The 21339-nt window shown below is 45.7% G+C and overlaps 2 protein-coding genes across 29 annotated transcripts in view; one reads left to right on the forward strand and one right to left on the reverse strand.

The window, feature by feature from the left end:
* The window catches only part of ATP5PO (ATP synthase peripheral stalk subunit OSCP), a 1173690-nt gene that overhangs the window by 845063 nt on the left and 307288 nt on the right, over positions 1–21339 (forward strand). The window contains exon 1 of one of the 23 annotated variants that reach the window (XM_050784694.1): positions 12091–12094. The exons of 21 other annotated variants lie outside the window; for them this stretch is intronic. The gene's annotated coding sequence lies outside the window, so the exon portion shown is untranslated. Of the gene's footprint in view, positions 1–12090; positions 12095–13006; positions 13011–21339 lie in introns of those variants that run through there. One more of the 23 variants, XM_050784676.1, reaches the window with a different exon arrangement.
* Positions 1–21339, reverse strand: part of MRPS6 (mitochondrial ribosomal protein S6) — a 519933-nt gene that overhangs the window by 130409 nt on the left and 368185 nt on the right. The gene's annotated exons all lie outside the window — the stretch shown is intronic.

Below are 21339 nucleotides of genomic sequence, written 5' to 3' on the forward strand. Positions count from 1 at the left end.
TAAAACAGAAAATCTATCCTGAAAAGCGGATCGGGGCTGATTATTTGCCCAAAATTGCCTCTCGGTAGTCATGAACTTTTGAATATGGTGTTCAAATATTTTTCAAAACAAAAAAGACTTTTTCCAAAGATGGCTAAGTTCCATTCACTGCATGTTAACGCTCAGCCATCACAGCTTTGCTTGGGCCGTCACGGGCCATGGAAGTGCAGGGACACAATAGTTTGTTTTGTGTGTGTCTCTCTTAATCTGCAAAACAGATGCAGCTTAGACAGGCTTTCCTCCAAGCCATCTTCAGGAGGAATGATGCTCCACCACTCTGGCACATGGTTCTGCATTCCCAGTGGATGGGATCTCTATAAATCAAGCAACTGATTCCAACCCCAAAACCTGCAGCACTGGGGTTCTTGGCAGAAAGCTCCTGTTTTGTTAGCTCATGACTTTTTGACTAATTGTTGAGTCCTGTAAGATCCACATTGTATGAAGTAAGATTGGGTATGACTTAAGAAAGGATTATTTTAAATATGACTTTTCATTCACTCTGAGCAAGTGTCTCATCCCTTGGTGAGTTCAAAAGCAAGAAGAGCAGGTTATGGCCAATTCTTCATGGTGGACTCCAAGCCAAAGTAGGACATCAAAACCCAGAGTGGTTAGGAACTGGAACAGACAAGAAGCGTAGACAGTCTCACAGCCCTCTGCCTGCCTGGGCTCCCCTGAAAGCACCAAGAACCCGGGAACCACCTCAGCCTGGCCCCTCACCCCTCAGAGGTAGCAAGCCTGACACCCGGCTCCCCTGCAGCTACAAGTCACAGGGGCAACATGGCACCCAAAGTTTTGCCTCTTCATCTTTCAAGAAGCATGTTCATGCCACTGGTTCTCATTCTCTCTGGTGACCACTCTCTCTCTCTCTGTGATCCCTGTTTCCCAGATTTGGGTGTCTGAAAAACAGGTGGACACCTCAAAAAAATATCAGCACTGTCTAAGTAAGCTTGGCAAAGTCACAGCACCTCCCTGAACTCCAGTTTTCTTCTCTGTCGAATGAGGAGGAAAGATGAGCAGCAGGTGACCTCTGTGGACTCCTTCAGCTCCGTGTTCTCTGATTCTATACATGGATGATGGTAAATTAAAAGCAAAAGCTCCCTGAATCCCATTGATAATTCAAGAGCAGAATATCCTTGCAGGAAAACTGGGGCCAGGCCTCAAATCCTGTTTGAATTCATCCTCCCTTCCTCCTCCCACCACACAAGATGAGACAGAGCCCTTGAGTCTTTTTCTCCAGCACCGAGAAGAATAAGCCCAGAGAGTGTTTAGAAGACTGCAGCAGCACGGGAGGTTGCTTGTCACCAAAAAATAAATGAGTAAATAAACTAAAACCATGTGTTTATGGGTGTGTGTGCACGCAGGTGCGTGAATGTGCATGTAGCCAAATCCACCTTTTCAACAATTGTTGACACTAAGGATAAAAGGTCTTTACTTGGGACCAGAAAAGAAAATTACTATAAAGGACATTTTTGGGACATTGGTCAAATATGAACTTGGATTGCATATTACAGATTAGTACTGTGTTAGTGTTGAAATTTCTGAATGTAATAATTGTGTTGTGATCATGAAAATGAGTGTTCTTCATCTTAGTGTTTAGAGAATGAAGGATCATGGTGTTTGCAACTTATTCTCAAATGGTTCAGTAAATTATAGTAATAAGTTTCCATATGGAAAGAGCTAGAGACTCATGTGGCAGTGTTCACCATTGGTAAGTGCAGGTCAGGAGCAGGCAGATGTCCATTGCACTATTCTTGCAACTTTTCAGCAGGCTTGAAAATTTTCAAACTAAAAAGTTTAAAATAAAATGAAATCGGAAATGCAAAAGCAAAATGTCTAGGGATTTTTAAAACATCTTCATTTAGGATTAAAGGCAGCAGATGCAGATAGGTAAGAGCCTCTGGCTCTAATTAAGTTCACCAACTGTCTTGGGTTTCAGTGCATCATAACAAGGGCCAAAAAGCTGAGCCCGTCAGCCTGGCACAGCTGAGTTTCACTAGAGAGGACCCAGTGAAGGGGACCTGATCTGCCCTCCTGGAGCCCGTGATCAGCAGGGAGAGAAAGACAGGCCATGGGCCATTACCTGCAGTGATTAAAGGTCACCCGAATGCAGTAGATCACCAAGATGAGTGGCTCCTCATCCCCAGAGTTGGGGGGGCTTGCTTCCCAGGGGCGTCCAATCTGACTTCCTCAAGTTCCAAACAGAGCTGCCACTAGGGCAAACCTCCTTCATCTCTTTCCAGTAAGCATCAGCATTTTTCCTTTCTTAACCTCTGGATTCAGTCACTAGTAAGGATGAGGTCAACCTTGGGATCCCCCAAAGCTGAGATGGACTGGGATGCCCCAGGAGGCAGGAGCACTGGCCCCTTGGCCACCTGTGCCACATGGCCCAAGTCAACACCTCTGCTGACCACACCAGATCTCCAAGGATGTCAAGGAAATCCAAGCCTTTGGTCCCGTTATGAGGAATTAGACAACCACAGGTACTTAGACTGCCATTGCTTGCTCTCAAATCACTGTAATTGTCCTCATAAGGAAACATCATTACAGTCTGCAGAAGAGTGGGACTCTGCTGCCACACTGCATAGGAAGAGGGTATCCCTGGTCATCTCGGATGGGGTCAGGGGAGCTGCTCACAAAAGGAGGATGTGGAGGATAAAGCACTCCCTGCCTGGCTCTTTCCAAACATTTTGTTCCTTGTACCAAAGCAGCAGCACTAGTTAGCCCCTGAGGCTCTAGAATCTTCTGCCCCATCTGCAGTTCATTTTCTTCTTCACTTCCCCCAATTTTCAGGTTTCCCGTGAATTCCCTTTGGTCTAAAATATCCAAGAAAGAGCCAAGCCCAGGCTCTACTTCACAATTTTTGTGTGCTTCTTGTCCAGAAGTGGCCTCACACCTGGAAGCACCAAGGTGGCCTCTGAAGGCTCCCAAAATCCCAGCCCCTCTCTCCTCGGCAAGAGAGGACCAAGTGGTTTCCCCAGGAGACCACAAGAAGAAGACAGCTTTCTCCACCAAGCTTGGAGCAGGAATGCCTATGTACCCAACCATGTGCCCAGCACAAATGCTTGGTAAAGAGATAACTTCAGAAGGCATAAAGGAGGAAAGCCAGCAATCATGGGACCTAGTCATGGCACCAAGAAAAATCGCTTCCACCGTGTCCTCTCCCATTTTCTGACTACATATAAATTCCCAACATAAATCAGCACTTTGGGTTTATTACTGGATCCATCCCAGATTTCAGACTCATACCCCTTCCATTTTGAGATCCAAAATGTCCTTTACTGGACCCCATTCCTGGCCTTCTTTCTGCCTTCCTCCTCTCCCTTCCTTGTCATGACAGTGGTGTCCCACTGACATGCTAAGCTGTGGCAGCCAGTGACCCAGCTGGTACGTAGCACTTCCCTGACCTGGTCCTACCATCATGCTTGGACCACACACCTTTTTTCCTTGCCTCTATCTAGCTTGTCTGGGCTGGAGCCTCAACACCCACCCCCAGCTCATTCCACTGGTGAACCCCAATCCCCACCCTCGCCTTATCCCTATCCTTGAAGGAAAAGTGTGTCCTTGACCACATGGGTTCCTCCTGCCGTCTATAAAAGTGAGAGGATGCGAGGCACACTTCTTCCCTAGGCCTTTGCTGCATGTACTCTGCACACAGCACTCACCATCATTTAACATGCTCCACCTTCCACCCACCCCAGAGGATGGTCATGAGGCTTACAGGAGAAAATGTTCTTAAAAGCACCTTGACCTGTGGAAAAATATTAATGGAGGTTTGCTAATATTATTTTTATAATTGATCTTAGCCAAAAGGCTGAGAAGCAATCAATATTATTTTCAAATGGACTTTCTTTTTTAGGGCAGTGTTAGGTTCACAGCAAACTTCAGTGGAAGGTGCCAAGAATTCCTATATATTCCCTGCCCCGACACAGGCACAGACTCCCCAACTGTAGACATCCCACACCAGAGTGGGACATTTGCTACAATCAGTGAAGCTACGCTGACACATCACTATCACCCAATGTCCAGGTTTACATCAGGGTTCCCTCTTGGTGTCGTACATTCTGAGGGTTTGAACAAATGCATGACATGGATCCACCATTGTACTGTCATACAAAGTAGTTCCACTGCCCTAAAAAGCCTCTGTGCTCCACCTATTCACCCCTCCTTTCCCAGCCAACCTCTGGCAACCACTCATCTTTTTACTGTTCCCATAGTTTTGCCTCATCCAGAATGTCATATAGTTGGAATCATACAGGAGAGTCATGCATTTATTAATGACAGACAAACATTGTGAGAAATCAGCCATTAGGTGATGTAGTTGTGTGAACATCATACAGTGTACTTACACAAACCTAGAGGCATAACCTACACCACACCTAGGCTGTATGGTACATAGCCTATCGCTCCTAGGCTCCAAACCTGTACAACATATTACAGCAGGGAATACTGCCCGCAATTGTCACACCATGGGATTTGTGTATCTAAACATAGAAAGGGTACAGTAAATATATAGTATTATAGTCTTATGGGATCACCATTATGTATGCGGTCGGTCATCAACCGAAACATTGCTATACAGTGCATGACTGTAGATAGCCTTTTCAGATTGGTTTCTTTCACGTGGCACCATGCATTTCAGGTTCTTCCATGTCGTTTCACGGTTTGGTAGCTGATTTCTTTTTAGCACTGAGTCATATTTCATGGCCAGGATGTATAGTTTGTTTATCCATTCCCCTGCTGAAGGGCATCTTGGTTGCTTCCAAGTCTCAGCTATTATGAACAAAACTGCTATAAACTGTGTGCAGGTTTTTGCATGGACATAAGTTTTCAGTTTATTTATGTAAATACCACAGAGCACGATAGCTAGATCATGTGGTAAGAGGTAGTGTTCTCATTAATTCCATTTTCAACCAAAGGTTCCATTTTCCTCAGCTCCCAGCACCACAGGGACTTAAAAAGCCCAGTGCTGGGGTCGCTGCCCTCAGTATCTACAATTGCTTGACTTTTTTTTTTTTTTTTTTTTTTTTGAGATGGAGTCTTGCCCTGTCACCCAGGCTAAAGTATAGTGGCACCATCTCGGCTCACTGCAACCTCCACCTCCCAGGTTCAAGTGATTCTCCTGCCTCAGCCTCCAGAGTAGTTGGGATGACAGGCGCCCACCACCACAACGGGCTAATTTATGTATTTTTAGTAGGGACGGGGTTTCACCATATTGGCCAGGCTGGTCTCAAACTCCTGACCTTGTGATCCATCCGCTTTGGCCTCCCAGAGTGCTGGGATTACAGGCGTGAGCCACTGTGCCCGGCCTACAATTGCTTGACTTTTAAAAAGCTTTTTATTTGAGATAACTATAGATTCATATGCAGTTGTAGGAAATAGTTCAGGAAGACCCCTTCCCCCAGCTTCTCTCAACAACTGCACCCTCTTGCACAACTATAGTGCAATGTCACCCTGGAGAAATTGACACTAGTATGGATGGACCACAGGCTGTTTAACTATTCACTCACCCCAGGACATTGAGATTGTTTCCGGGTTCTGGTTCTTACAAGTAGAGCTGCTTGGAATATTTTTGTAAAGGTGTTTTTGTGTTTTTGTGTTAAACGTAGGGTTTCATTTCTCTGGGATAAATGTTCACGGGTGCAAATGCTGAGTCATATGGCAAGCACATGTTTAGTTCTGTAAGAAACTGTCAAACTATTCCAGAGGGACTGTACCATTTACATCCCTGTCAGCAAGGTGTGAGTGATCCAGTTTCTCCATATCATTGCCTGCACCAGATGTTATCACTAACCATTCAGATAGGTGTGCAGTGATATCTCATTGTGGTTTAAATTTGCATTTCCCTAATGGCTAACGATGTTGGGTACCTTTTCATGTGCTTCTGCATATTCTCTTCAACGAAAAGTTTTGTTCATGTCTTTCCCCAATTTTCTAATTGGATTTTGGGGGTTTTTCACTGCTGAGTCTTGAGAATTCTTTATACAATCTATACAAGTCTTTTGTCTAATATGTAGTGATATGGTTTGGATGTTTGTCCCCTCCAAATCTTATGTTGAAATGTAATCGATGGGGCATGGCGGCTCACGCCTGTAAGCTTTTTCAAAGCTTCCCCAGTGATTCTAATGTGTAGCCAGGGCTAAGAACCACTGGGCCAGGTGAGACAGGAAGAGTTGTAGACCCCATTGTTTCTGGGCTCCCTTCCACTTGCTCCCAGGGTGGATTGGGAGCTTCACAACAAAAACTTTGGGAAGCCAAGGCAGGCGGATCACTTGAGGTTAGGAGTTTGAGACCAGCCTGGTCAACATGGTGAAACCCCGTCTTTACTAAAAAAAAAATACAAAAAATTAGCTCGATGTGGTGGCACACACCTGTAATTCCAGCTACTCGGAAGGCTGAGGCAGGAGAATTGCTTGAACCCAGGAGGCAGAGATTGCAGTGAGCTGAGAATGCACCACCGCACTTCAGCCTGGGTGGCAGAGCAAGACTCTTTCTCAAAAAAAAAAAAAAAAAAGGAAAGGAAAGGAAAGGGGAGGGGAGGGGAGGGGAGAGGAGGGGAAGGGAGGGGGTCCCCAGAGTTAAAGATGGGGCCTGGTGGGATCGTTTGGGTCCTGGAAGCAGATCCCTCATAAATGACTTGATGCCCTCCCCATAGTAATGAATGAGTTCTCATTCTATTGGTTCCTGTGAGCATTGATTGTTTAAAAAAGTCTAGTACCTCCTCCTCTCTCTCTCTTGCTCCTTCTCTTGCCATGTGACACGCCTACTCCCCCTTTGCCTTCTGCCATGATTGGAAGCTTCCTGAGGCCTCTCAGAAGCAAATGCCAGCACCGTGCTTCTTGTACAGTCTGCAGAACCATGAGCCAAAGTAAATCTCTTTTCTTTACGAATTACCCAGCCTTAGGTATTCCTTTATAGCTATGCAAAACAGACTAACATATGTGGTTTGCAAATATTTTTTCTCAGGAGATAGTTTGTCTTTTCATTCTCTTCATGGGATCGTTCTCAGAGCAAATGTTTTTAAATTTTTTTGAATTTTAAGGAGGTAAAATTTATCAATTTTTTCTTTTATGGATCATGCTTCTGGTATCAAGTCTAGGAACATGTCATCGATCACTACATCCCCATAACTTCCTCTTATAGTTCCCTAAAATTTTATATTTTAAACTTAAGTTCATGATATATTTGGAGTTAATTTTTGTCTAATGTGTGAGATTTAGGTCAAGATCCATTTTTTTGCAGAGGGGTATAAATTGTTCCAGCATGATTGTTGAAAAGGCCATCTTTCCTTCTCTGAGGAGCTTTTTTATCTTTGCCAAAAGTCAGCCGAGTGCAGAGGCTCATGCCTGTAATCCCAGTTACTCAGGAGGCTGAGACACGAGAATCGCTTGAACCCAGTGGGGCAAAGGTTGCAATAAGCTGAGATCATGCCACTGCACTGCAACCTGGGCGACAGAATGAGACTCTGAAATAGAATTTTTTTTCTTTTTTTTTTTTTTCCCTGAGACGGAATCTCGCCCTGTTGCCCAGGCTGGAATGCAGTGGTGCGATCTCGGCTCACTGCAACCTCCGCCTCCAGGGTTCAAATGATTCTCCTGCCTCAGCCTCCCCAGTAGCTGGGATTACAGGTAAACACCACCACACCTGGCTAATTTTTGTATCTTTAGTAGAGATGGGGTTTCACCATGTTGGTCAGGCTGGTCTTGAACTCCTGACCTTGTGATCTGCCCATCTTGGCCTCCCAAAGTGCTGGGATTACAGGCGTGAGCTACCGGCTGATAAAAAAAAGTCAATTTGACATATTTGTGTGGGTCTTCACTTAACTTTTTCTCATCTGTTTTCCCTTAAGAAACTCCTCTGCCTGACAGAATGCCAGTGGAGTCTCAGAGACTTGGGATAGATACGTAGTCACTGATTCAAGTAGCCTGGGCCAAAATTCTCACCCAGTTGCAAAGCAACAGGTCTGTGGAAAATGGCATTCTAACTTAAGCAAAGCAAGAGCTGAAGATAGTTTGGGGAAGGGAAAGGGTCAATCAGCCCTCAATTAGATTTTCTAAAAGTGGAAACCAGCAGTAGAGGTCACTTTCCAAGAAGGTGGTAAAATGTGAATAAGTTTCTCTGCCCCAAAACACTGAGTGATTCTGAAGTCCTGAGGGTCAAGAGGAGGACAGTGTCACCAGGGTGTAATCAGATGGGTGTGAGACAATCCATTCCCAACCAGCAGCGAGGGCGAGGGTTGGGGATCATCCTTTTACTGAGTGTCTTGCAGCTCAATGTGGTATTTCTTTTCAGACAAGCTTATTCTTTATTTTTAGCTTAATCATAACTTTTATTTTTGGTTCAGGGGTACATGTGCAGTTTTGTTACATAGGCAAACTGTGTGTCACAGGGGTTGGTGGAGAGATTATTTCATCACTCAGGTAATAAGCATGGTACCCAATGGATATTTTTTCTGATCCTCTCCCTCCTCCCACCCTCCACCCTCAAGTAGGCCCCAGTGTCTATTGTTCCCCTCTTTGTGTCCACGTGTTCTCACTGTTTACCTCCCACATATAGGTGAGAATGTGCAGTACTGGGTTTTCTGTTCCTGCATTAGTTTGCTGAGGATAATGGCCTCTAGCTCCATCCATGTTGCTGCAAAGGACATGGTCTCATTCTTTTTATGGCTGTGTAATATTCCATGGTGTATATGTACCACATTTTCTTTATCCAGTCTACCATTGATGGGCATTTAGATTGATTCCATGTCTTTGCTATTGTGAATAGTGCTGCAATGAACATACACATGCACGTGTCTTTATGATAGAATGATTTACGTTCCTTCGGGTATATACCCAGTAATGGGATGGCCAGTCAAATGGTAATTCTGGTTTCAGGTTCTTTGAAGAACCACCACACCACTTGCCACAGTGGTTGAACTAATTTACACTCCCAACAGCACTGTATAAGCATTTTCTTTTCTCCACAACCTCGCCAGCATCTGTTATTTTCTGACTTTTTAATAGTAGCCATTCTACTGGTGCGAGATGGTATCTCATTATGGTTTTGATTCGCATTTCTCTAATGATCAGCGACATTGAGCTCTCTCTCATATGCTTGTGGACCGCATGTATCTCTTCTTTTGAAAAGTGTTTGTTCGTGTTATTTTCCCACTGTTTAATAGGGCTGTTTGTTTTTTGCTTGTAAATTTGTCTAAGTTCCATATAGATGCTGGCTATTAGACTTTTGTCAGATGCATAGTTTGCAAATATTTTCTCCCAGTCTGTAGGTTGTCTGTTTATTCTGTTGATAGCTTTTTTTGCTGTGCAGAAGCTATTAAATTTAATTGGGTCCTGTTTGTCAATTTTTGTTTTTGTTGCAATTGCTTTTGGTGTCTTTGTCATGAAATCTTTGCCAGTTTCTATGTCCAGAATGATATTTCTTAGATTATCTTCTAGGGCTTTTATAGTTTTAGGTTTTTACAGTTAAGTCTTTAATCCATCTTGAGTCAATTTTTGTATATGGTGTAAGGAAGGGATCCAGTTTCAACCTTCTGCATATGATTAGCCGGTTCTCTCAGTACCATTTATTGAATAGGGAGTCTTCATTGCTTGTTTTTGTCAACTTTGTCAAAGATTAGATTGTTGTGGATGTGTGGCCTTATTTCTGGGGTCTCTGTTCTGTTCCATTGGTCTATGTGTCTGTTTTTGTACCAGTACCATGCTGTTTAGGTTACTATAGCCTTGTAATATAATTTGAAGTTGGGTAACATGATGCATCCAGCTTTGTTCTTTTTGCTTAGGATTCCCTTGGCTATTTTCTTTTTTGGTTTCAAATGAATTTTTAAATTGTTTTTTCATATTCTGTGAAGAATGTCATTAGTAGTTTGATAGGAGCACAGATAGGCTTTTTTTTTTTTAATTGAGACAGAGTCTTGCTGTGTTGCCCAGGCTGAAGTGCAGTGGCACAATCTTGGCTCACTGCAACCTCCACCTCCTGAGTTCAAACAATTCTCCTGCCTCAGCCTCCCGAGTAGCTGGGACTACAGGCACCTGCCACCATACCCGGCTAACTTTTTGGATTTTTAGTAGAGATGGGGTTTCACCATGTTTGACAGGATGGTCTCAATCTCCTGACCTCATGATCCGCCTGCTTCAGCCTCCCAAAATGCTGGGATTACAGGTATGAGCCACCATGCCTGGCCCAGATAGGCTTTTAAAAACTTTTTCTGGTTCTTCTGGAAGTGTTAGGATGGAGTGCCCTCTTAAGAACCTCATCTGAAACTGGAGGAACCCAGTAGATTTGGTTCTGAGCTGAACCCAAAGCTCTTCTCTTCTGTTTCCCCAGCCTCTCCCTCATCCTACCAAGTCTGCCATTCACAACCCATTTCACCGTAAAGCTCCACAGGGTGGGGAAGGTGGAGGGAGGGCAAACATTATAACCAGAAGCCTTGGAATGTGAGTTCATTTCATTCCAGGTCTGCATTAGAGAGGACGCACCCACCAGCACAAAGCATTACCCCTGCACTTCAGGCAAAAGCTAAAAATCACAGTTTAATATCTTTGTTTTTAATGCCAGAATGTCAAAAAATTAAGACAAATTTCTCCAAAAGCAGAATATTGGCTCTCCACAATCCCCTACTCAGGCCAAATCTCCAAACCACTTTAAAGAAATCCTGGGCTTTTCTCTGAGTGCCTCCGCATCTCCTAGAAACAAAGGCTGTTCAAGACCATGCACCTGAAGCAGCTTCAGAAGCTTCTTCCTGCCTCTTCCTGGACCCAGAGCAGCAGAATACCTGGCAACCAGTGTTCTTGGGGCAAAAGCTTCTAGAACATCACAGAGCAAAAAGAATACATGACAAAGCCATCAGTGCTTTCGATCCCCATCCTCCCCAAGTTGTGTTCAACAGAACATCGCAGGGTGACCTCTTGTCACAAAGCAATCTCTTCTTGCTATTCACAAGCTAGGAGGGCAATCATAACTAGATTGCCACAAACACACCACAGTTAATAAGTGACATAAATAACCATATAAATGTCAAGCTGTGAATCTGAAACTTGACAGGACATTTCAAATCCAACACAGCTTGGCACCAAAGAGCATTCTCTGAATTCACACATAATCTGCTTTGTGAAGCTCTTTTGAGAAAGAGCTATTGACCCAGTAAGCATGTTATTCTCTACCGGAGATTATAGTCATTCCAAGTCAATTAACTGCATTCCAGAGAAAACAGGAGGAACTTAAAATACAAGATTTGAAGGTTGGAAGTGACACAGAAAAGACAGGAAGGGGTCTTGTAAATTGTGGTTATTAATATGTTGACATTGTCCTGGAGCTCTGAACAGCAGACAACATCAAGCCATTTGTTTTTGTTTTTGTTTTAAAATCCATGTCGTTGCTAGAATTTTCACATGACCAGGTTGGTGGAGGCTGCCCAGGCTGATTGTAGGGCTTTTGTTACGCTAGATGGCACCAACTTGGAGATTGAGTCCCATCACATATGAAGCCATTCTTGGTTATAGAGTCCATGTCTCTGATTCTCCAAGACTTCTCCTTCTTGCTTTATATTTTAAATGCAGGTAAAATTTATGCAACTTAAAATTAGCCATTTTAAAGTGTCCAATTCAGTGGCATTTAGTTCATTCACAATGTTGCACAACTACCACCTCTATCTAGTTCCAAAACATCTTTGGTACCCCGAAAGAAAACTGTCCCATCAAGCAGTCAATCCCCATTCTCCCCTCCTCCCAGCCCCTGGCAATCACAAATTGACTTTCTGTCTCTGGATTGAGCTCTTCCGAATGTTTCATATAATGAAATCATACAACACGTGACCTTTTGTGTCTGGCTTCCCTCACTTAGCATAATGATTTCAAGGTTCATCCATGTTGTAGCATGTATCTGTATCTAATGCCTTGTTATGGCTGAATAATATTCCACTATATGGATTATCCCACATGCTGCTTATCCTTCCACTGGTGGACATTTGGATTGTTTCACGTTTTGGCTATTGTGAATACTGCTGTTATGAATATTCATATACAATTTCTTATTTGAATACATTTTCAATTATGTGGGGTATATACCTAGGAGTGGAATAGCTGAATATGATCATTTCAGCTGGAATATGATAATTTTCATATTCCAATATCAGTGGAATATGATAATTTCATGGCTAACTTTTTGAAGAATTGCAAAACCTTTTTTCCCCTTCTTGTTTACAGTTATGTGTTCACTTAAAACTATGTCTTGAGCTGGGCATGGTGGTTCATGTCTGTAATCCCATTACTTTGGAAGGACAAGACAGGTGGATCACTTGAGCCCAGGAGTTCAAGACAAGCCTGGGCAACATGAAGAAACCCTGTTTCTACAGAAAATTCAAAAATTAGCCAGGCAGGGTGGTGTGCACCTGTAGTCCCAGCTACTTGAAAGGCTGAGGTGGGAGGCTCACCTGAGCCCTGGAGGTTGAGGCTGCAGGTGAGCCATGATCATCACACCACTGCACCAGCCTGGGTGATAGAGTGAGACCCTGTCTGGAAAAAAAATGTTGTGTGGTACACACAACTTTAGTATTATTTCTGAGGGTCTCAGAAATAATACTATACTTCTCAGAGCAAGGGATAAGACAGAGAGGAGGCTAGCCAGTGGCTCACTTGGCTATCCTAACACCAGAAGTTTCCCATGAAATCAATCTTCTGAAGAACTCAGGTGGAGTTCCTACAGGCCTGGTCTACTCCACACCTGTATTAGTCCATTTTCACACTGCTATAAATGAATACCCAAGACTGAGTAATTTATAAAGGAAAGAGGTTTAATTGATTCACAGTTCTGCATGGCTGGGGAGGCCTCAGGAAACTTACAATCATGTCGAAGGGGAAGCAGGCACGTCTACCAAGTGGCAGGCAAGAGACAGCATGTGAAGGAGGAACTGCGAAACACTTAACACCACCAGATCTCGTAAGAACTCATTCACTATCACAAGAATAGCATGGGGGATCCACCCCCAAGGTCCAATTACCCCCCACCAGGTCCTTCCCTTGACTCGTGGGGATTATGGGGATTACAATTCGAGATGAGATTTGGGTGGGGACACAGCCAAACGGTATCAACACCCCACATCCCCCGCTCCCAGTGAGACCTAGGGGTGAGTGATCACAAGGAGAGGAGGAAGGCCAGAACTGATGAGGCAGTGGCCTCCACAGGAAAGTACATACACCCCATGGAAGCAACAGACCACTCTCTGTGGAGATGCCAAAGGAAGCCATTAGAACCTCTATTTCTGTTTATTTTATCTAGACAGTAGAAAAAAGTGAGCTTCACAGAGTGTGATAGGTTGAATGTCATTCCCCTAAAAAGCATATGATGGAATCCCAACCCCCAGTACCTCAGAGTGTGACCTAATTTGGAGATAAAGTCTTTACAGAGATGATCAAATGAGATCGGTAGGGTGAGACCTAATTCAACATAACTGATGTCCTTACAAAAAGGAGAAATTTGGACCACACACATGGGCACACACACACAGAGCTAGACCATGGAAGATGAAGGCAGAGGTGGGGGAGCCATGTGCACAAGTACCATAGATTGCCAGCAACCCCCAGAAGCTGGGGAGTGGGACCTGGAACAGATCCTCCCTCCCAGCCTCAGGAGGAACCCCCGCAGTGGACACCCATGATCTCAGACTTCTGGTCTCCAGAAGTAGGAGAGACTATGTTTCTGTTGTTTACACCACCCAGTTTGTGGTACTTTGACAGACCAGTCCTTGCAAGCTAATATACTATATTTTATATAAAGGTGCTTGTGGGGCCTCTCACTTAGTCCCTCACATGCAGGACTTGAAGCCTCTTAGGGAGTAGAACAGCCACACCCAGAGGGACAGACAAGCCCCCTCCTGGTCAGAGTGGCCAGAGCAATCTACCTGCAGGCAGGTAAGTGGATTTATAGGTCAGACCATCTCATAGTAATGTAATCAATTCTCTTGCAATGAATGGGTAGATTTAGTAGATTACTATTTTAAAAGTTGATTGGGGACTATACTGACCTGGCCACCACAGAAAGCAAAAAGAAAAGGCAGTGCTGACTTCTCTCCTCACCCTGAGACAGGGGAAGCTTCTCTGAGGCCATACAAGGCAGTTTGGGAGGCCGAGGTGGGGGCATCGTTTGGGCCCAGAAGTTTGAGACCAGCCTGGGTAACACGGTGAGACCCTGTCTCTACAAAAATAAAAATAAAAATTAGTCAGGCATGGTGGCACACACCTGTGGTCCCAGCTACTGAGGAGGCTGAGGTGGGAGGATCGCTTGAGCCCAGGTTGAGGCTGCAGTGAGCTGTGATTGTGCCACTGCATTCCAGCCTGGGTGACAGAGCCAGACCCTATCTCAAATAAATAAATAAATAAAAATGCACGGAGCTGTTCAGATCTGACAAGAAGCCAGTCAAAAGAAGACAGAAATTCACAAGAAGACTACTTCAAATGCGTGTCTATAACCCTTATTGCTTTTTGTGTTTTGTTTGTTTGTTTGTTTGTTTTGAGATGGAGTCTCGCTCTGTCACCCAGGCTGGAGTGCAGTGGTGCAATCTGGGCTCACTGTAAGCTCCGCCTCCCCGGTTCACGCCATTCTCCTGCCTCAGCCTCCCGAGTAGCTGGGACTTCAGGCGCCCGCCACTACACCTGGCTCATTTTTTGTATTTTTAGGAGAGACGGGGTTTCACGGTGTTAGCCAGGATGGTCTCGATCCCCTGACCTCGTTATCCGCCCACCTTGGCCTCCCAAAGTGCTGGGATTACAGGCGTGAGCCAGGCCCCATAACCTTTATCGTTAACAATGAGCCTTAAATCTAAATTATATTATGCCTTCAGGTACTAACGAATGGTAATACAAAGCTGTCACAATTAATGACACTCAAAATATTGTTTATTTCATCTTGTTCATCCTTTTAGTTTCAATTGTATGTATGTCTTATGATTTACATAATATATAGTTGATAAGTAAACCTATGTGCCCCCTAACATTTTTTTGAGGTGGAGTCTCACTCTGTCGCCCAGGCTGCAGTGCAGTGGTGCGATCTCGGCTGGCTGCAAGCTCCGCCTCCCAGGTTCATGCCATTCTCTTGCCTCAGCCTCCCAAGTAGCTGGGACTACAAGTACCCACCACCACGCCCAGCTAATTTTTTGTATTTTTAGTAGAGACAGGGTTTCACCATGTTAGCCAGGATGGTCTCGATTTCCTGACCTTGTGATCCGCCCACCTCAACCTCCCAAAGTGCTAGGATTACAGGCGTGAGCCACTGTGCCCAGCCCTGCCCCCCATTTTACTAAATGTGTCACATAGTGAGATAGGTTTGTAGACCACTGATTTAGGGCGTGGGCTGCAGATAGATAAGTGACACTAGCCAACCAAAAACAGGGGGTGCTGGAGTCCTTATATCTCCTTATATCTGATCTTCAGCCAGAGACAGATACTGTGGAGGCATTCTGGATAAGAAAATGCCTCCAGGGATGAAGTGATGTGATCATGAGGTCTGAGAAAAAACTTCTGAGGCAGAGGAACCAACGCTGACATTTACAGAAGGTGCTGGGAGAGCCAACCGATATGCCAGGTGACATGGAGCAGCCCAGAGCTGGAGACGAATGTGCCTCGTGAACAGGTGCGTGACATAGCTGTATGGACCCATGCACTCAGGGGAGGAGGAAGGAGCTACTTCTCAACTTTGCAAGGGCACAAAGATTTCTACCAGGAAAAGAACGCACCAGAATGGCGTCCCCTGCCGGTTGCAGTGAAAGGGAACTCAGATGTTGGAAATGAATAAGTGAAGGTGACTTTTTAATGTGTATGAAGGTTGGTGAGGAGTGAGTGGACATTCTTCTAGCAAGTGCAGCCTCACAGGCTCTGGCAAGTCTCAGCAAGAGAGGAACCGTGAAGTGCAAGACTTTAAGCATCCAGGGTCGGGGTGGAGGAGAGGGATAGCTGCTCCTAGCTTTGATTTCGCATGGTGTCCTGGAGAAGACATCCTTCGCCACCCTCTCCTGCTGCTCAGCTATGTTTGAGTTTGGGAGAGCGACAATGGTGCTTACTGCTCTCCTGACCAACCTACAAGCTACAAGCTCAGGAGATGAAATTTCCCTCGGGAAGCTTCTCCTCTGCTCTTATGGAGGCATCCTTCTTGGAGGAGCCTCGGGGGTCTCAGAGGCACCTGGTCCAGCCTTGTCCCTTCACGGCGGGACCTGGATCAGGCAGCCCACAGAGGTGGAGCAACACGACTGTGCACCTGGTTGCTGCTCCAGGCCCAGTCCCATCTGGCTTGATTTTGAAAGAAATATTTACACTAAAGGGCTTAAGCAGAGGGAAGATTTCACTGCCTCTTATCTCTCATAGTTTAGAAAAACAACCAACATTTCATGAATACATGACCCTGTGGCGCCTGTGTTTATGGCTCGCTTCTCTGGGGAGTCTCCTCTTCTCAGAGCCCTGTCCTGGCTTCCTCTGTACCACTCACTTCCTCTTGGACTCCCAGGGAAAAATAGGATTCCCATGGACATGCCACAACCCTGATAAGATTCCCTGAGTATTCCAAGTTACCCACACTTGAGGCTGACATTGCTCTATGCCCCAGCTATGTAATGGCCGCTCCCAGTTCTTGTCCTCCAGCCAAAACATCATGAGTCAGCTCCAAGGAGACCTGGAGACCCTCCCAACCACACAACCCCTATATGCAGAACAACCAGCCCAAAGCCATGTGCCCAGGCTGCTCATACTCATGCCCAGCCCTGCAAAGGCCCTGCTCTCCTATCCATCGCCCCAGCCCACCTTTGCATGCATGCACTCCCCAGAAGACCTCAAGGCAAAGGATCTCCAGCTCCACACCCCACCACTGGGTCTTCCTTTCAGGCTGTAGCAGACTTCTCTTATGCCCAAGCACTCATCCTTCTCCAAGGAACCAAGTGGAAACCTAGAGTGGGAATTCCATACCCATCCATCCTCTGCCATCCCACCCTCTGCCATCTTCCTCCTGACTCAATCTGCCATCCCTCTCTCCCGCCTGCCTCCCATGCTGCTCTCCACATTCTTGCTCCATGATCACGAACTCTCTACCTTTGCATCTCAGCCATCTCACCAACTGTTCCCTCCAACTCTTGGCTTAACTTAGTGATTCCCAGCCCTGGTTCACATCAGAATCCCCTGAGGAAATGTTTAAAAAGATACTCCTGCCCAGACAGGGCTGGCTACCTAATTTCTAAAGCCAAGTACAAGATGAATATGCAGAGTCTCTTATTCAACAAACATTAAGGATTTCCAAGATGGCAGCAGCAGAGCATTAAAACAAGCACAGGGCCCGTCTGAGTTCCACTGCCCAGGTCCAAGGCCATGGAACAGCCCTGTGCCCAGGTACTTGCCCTAAACCTTCAGATTTAATTAGCCTGGGTAAGGTCCTGGAATGTGCATTTTAAAAGCTCACAAGGAGATGCTGAGGAGACCGAGCTGCCCCAGGCTGACCAAGAGATACTGCATCTGTTGCAGCCCTCTCAGATGGAAACTTTTGGAACCAGAAGTTGGGCTCCTGTATTCCTGGCTCCATAGAGTCTCTTCCAGACTTTTTCTCTGTGTGGTCTGGAAATTCCAGTCCTGCAAATTATCTGCTCAACCAGGTCTAGGGTCAATCCTGGATTTTCACTGCCCTTGTCTAGGACATTTCTGGACTTCCCTTAGCACCTTTCCTCATCTAACCAATATTTAGCAAATGATTCACAACTTTCTCCAACCCCATTCAAGGATGCTGGGCCTCAGCATCCCTGTGTAAGGCCCAGCCAAAGTCCTGGCCCTTCAGCCCCTTGTACCCCCGTGATCAGTGACCACCTCCCTTCTTCCACCTTAGCAGCCACTCCCATGCTCACTGCTGGGATCTGGCCAAGACTCAGAGCTCCTTCACTCCTAAATCTCAAACCCAATTTCCCCACTCTCTGACCACAGATCCTGTCCTAACCTCTCTCTCATGCCCACTGAGGCCTTCAGTCCAGTAACCATCCCCCAGATATTCCTTATCTACTACTTTTACTCGCTTCACCTTCCATTTTATCCTGCTTACATTCAACGGTCCAATCTTTCAATTACTCTCCTCCAAATACAGATGCTGTTCGACTTACGGTGGGGTTACATTCTGATAAGCCCATCCTAAGTTGATGATATCGTAAGTCAAAAATGCATTTAATACAGCTAACCGGCTAAACATCCTAGGTTAGCTGAGCCTACCTTCAATGTACGCAAAACACATTAGCCTATAGTCAGGCAACATCATGTCACACAACACCTATTTTATAACAAAGTGATGGGTATCTTGTAATTTATTGAATACTGCACTGAAAGTGAAAAACAGAATAGCTGTATGGGGACTAGAAGTACAGTTTCTACTGAATGTGTATCACTTTTGCACCATTGCAAAGTCAAAACCTCATAAGTGGAACCATTGTAAGTCAAGACCGTCTGTACTAGACATTCCCTTCCTCTCTGTCCTTACATCTCACCTATCTAGCAAAATTCCAGTCTTGGGTGAACATCAGCATCCACCTTCTCTACACCTGCTATCGGCCAGCAGTTCGCCACTGGAGGGACATCCCAGAACTGCACAGCCACCCGTCTTGGCTATGCCCTCAGGACTGCCTGGTCATCGGAGCCACAAAGGGCTCCTTTGGTCAATACAGGCTCTTACTTTGCACAATTTATCCTTCAAACCTTCTCCAATCTCACCACGCCTAAAACCACTCCTTCCTTCCTTCGCATTCAGCAAATAACCTTGTCTTCTACTGTACTGAGAAAAGAGAACCAACTGTCCCACCAAATCTACACACGGATGTCCCTGAGTTTGCACCCAACTCTCCCTCCTCCTGCTGACAGGGCCAGCTCCTTCACAGATGCCCTCTGCACCCTGTGCCTCTTGCCTTCTCGAGGGCCTGGTGCTACCAGTTCCTCTCTAGCTTGTTCCTTCCATCTCCTCCATCAGCATTTAAACCCCCTAGCTGCAGCCGGGCACAGTGGCTCATGCCTGTAATCCCAGTACTTTAGAAGGCTGAGGCGGGCGGATCACCTGAGGTCAGGAGTTCAAGACCAGCCTGGCCAATATGGGAAAACCCCATCTCTTACTGAAAATACAAAAATTAGCCTCGCATGGTGGTGCACACCTGTAATCCCAGCTACTTGGGAGGCTGAGGCAGGAGAATCACTTGAACCCGGGAGACGGAGGTTGCAGTGAGCCGAGATCGGGCCATTGCTCTCCACCTGGGCAACAGAGCAAGACTCCATCTCAAAAAAATAAATAAATAGATAAAAATCCCCGTAGCTGCAATCTTTGAAAAAGGAAAGGGAAAAGAAAAAGAAAAGAGAGAGGGGAGAGAAGGGAAGGAGAGACCAGAAGACCTCCCTCTTCCTCCAGCTCCTATCCTCTCTCACTGTCTTTTTTTGGCAGGGTCTTGCACTATTGCCCAGCTGAGAGTACAATTGTGTGATCACAGCTTACTGCAACTTCAACCTCCTGGGCTCAGATGATCCTCACGCCTCAGGTTCCCAAGTATCTGAGATTACAGGTGCATGCCACCAAGCCTGGCTAATTTTTGTTTTTTGAATCTTTGATAGAGACGGGGTCTCACCGTGTTGCCCAGGCTAGTCTCGAATTTCTAGGCTCAAGTGATCCACCCACCCATTGGGAGAATGTGTTGGCATTACAGGCATTAGACACTGCACCCAGCCTCTCTTACTCTTGCCTTTGCGGCCTCCCTGTGTCTCCCTCACCTCCCACTGACCCCAGACCCCATTCCCATAGACTTTCACTACACCACTTTTAGGAAACAATTCTTAATAAGGTCTCCAAGTCTCCAATCATCTCTGTTTAAAACAGAATGGCTACATTTGGGGCCTCATCTTACTGGGCCTCTCAGCATCACAGAAATGGGTTGACCACTCCCTTATTTCTCAAATACTTTCTCCCCTTGGCTTCTTCACACCGTTTTCTCTTCCTGTTTCTCTGGCTTCACTCCTCGGTCTCTTTATGGGTTCTTCCTCCAAGCTATAACTATTATATGGTGGAGGTTTTGAGGCTCCATGCTAGGCACTGTTCTTGTCGCCCTCTACTCTCTATTCCTGGTTGATCCCAACTGTCTCTATTTCTGCAAATATCATGTAAGTGCAGACTCATTTTCTCTCCAAAGACATGAAATATCAATGGCTATTTCCCTCTCCCATTCCATAAGCATCCTGGGCTGATAGTGGACCCTAGGCTCCCCACGTCTTGCTGCTCTGCCGCCCCTGGGATATTGCATTCATCTGCACCGTCAAGATAACTCACCACTACGTCTGTATTACAGCCTTTGGGAAGAGGAAAAGTGGCAGGGAACAGACAGACCCTTGCCCTTTGAGGACACACCCCAGAAGTTGTATACATCACTTCTGCCAACATCTCATTGGCCAGAACTTGGGCAAATGGACACACTGAGCTCCAAGGGACACCTGGGAACTGTAAGATTTATTTTGGATGGTCACATACCCCTTTAAACTCCTCTTAGAATAAAAAAGGGGAAAGCCAATATGGAGAGAAAACTACAAGAATCGGCCATAGGGCTCAGCAAAATTTACCAATTTCTTTTGTCAAATAAAAACCTTTTTTCTAAACCTAACACCTGTTGCCATTATTTCATAAAAGGACACTTTTAATGCCACAATTGGGGAAGACATCCTCTCAGAATAGAGAACAGTCTTTTAAGTGAAATGAATGTAGACGTATGGAAGAAACCACTGTCTCATCCTTGTTTATCTCATTCCTCTTGAAACTGGTGCAGCCGCCAAGCCTTGGTCTCCTGACCTGAACTGGGAGCCATGTTTGAGGAGCGGCTGTTAAGAGTGTTGCCAATGTCATCTTCAGCTCCCTAAGCCAATCTGATTTAGGGGGTGACTACGAGAGCTCCCAGTGTTATTGACTCCCAGGCTCTTCCTGGTACTAATATAGAAATCCATGCCTCCATCCTCTCAGGTCCCTTCCCATTTCCAAATTCCCAGGGTTGACCAGGTCCTGTGCAGTTGGGACGCACTGCTGTGGCTGCACTCCCCATCCCACTTTGGGCCTTTACATGACATCAGGGGTCTCCAGGAAGTTCCGCCACAGGGCTGCTGCTGCCTCCCGAGAGTATTCCAGACAGGGTAGTCTCCCCAGCAGAGATGATGATGTCTCTTTGTGGCCAACCTTGAAGGGTCACACCTTTGTCACTAGCATTTCTTCTTCCTGCTTCACATCCTTCCATGGAGGATGCGTCCTCAGGAGACCACCCCTGAGACTCCCTGAGAA

The sequence above is a fragment of the Macaca thibetana genome, chromosome 3, assembly GCF_024542745.1.
Source record: "Macaca thibetana thibetana isolate TM-01 chromosome 3, ASM2454274v1, whole genome shotgun sequence".
In the NCBI taxonomy this organism is placed as follows: domain Eukaryota; kingdom Metazoa; phylum Chordata; class Mammalia; order Primates; family Cercopithecidae; genus Macaca; species Macaca thibetana.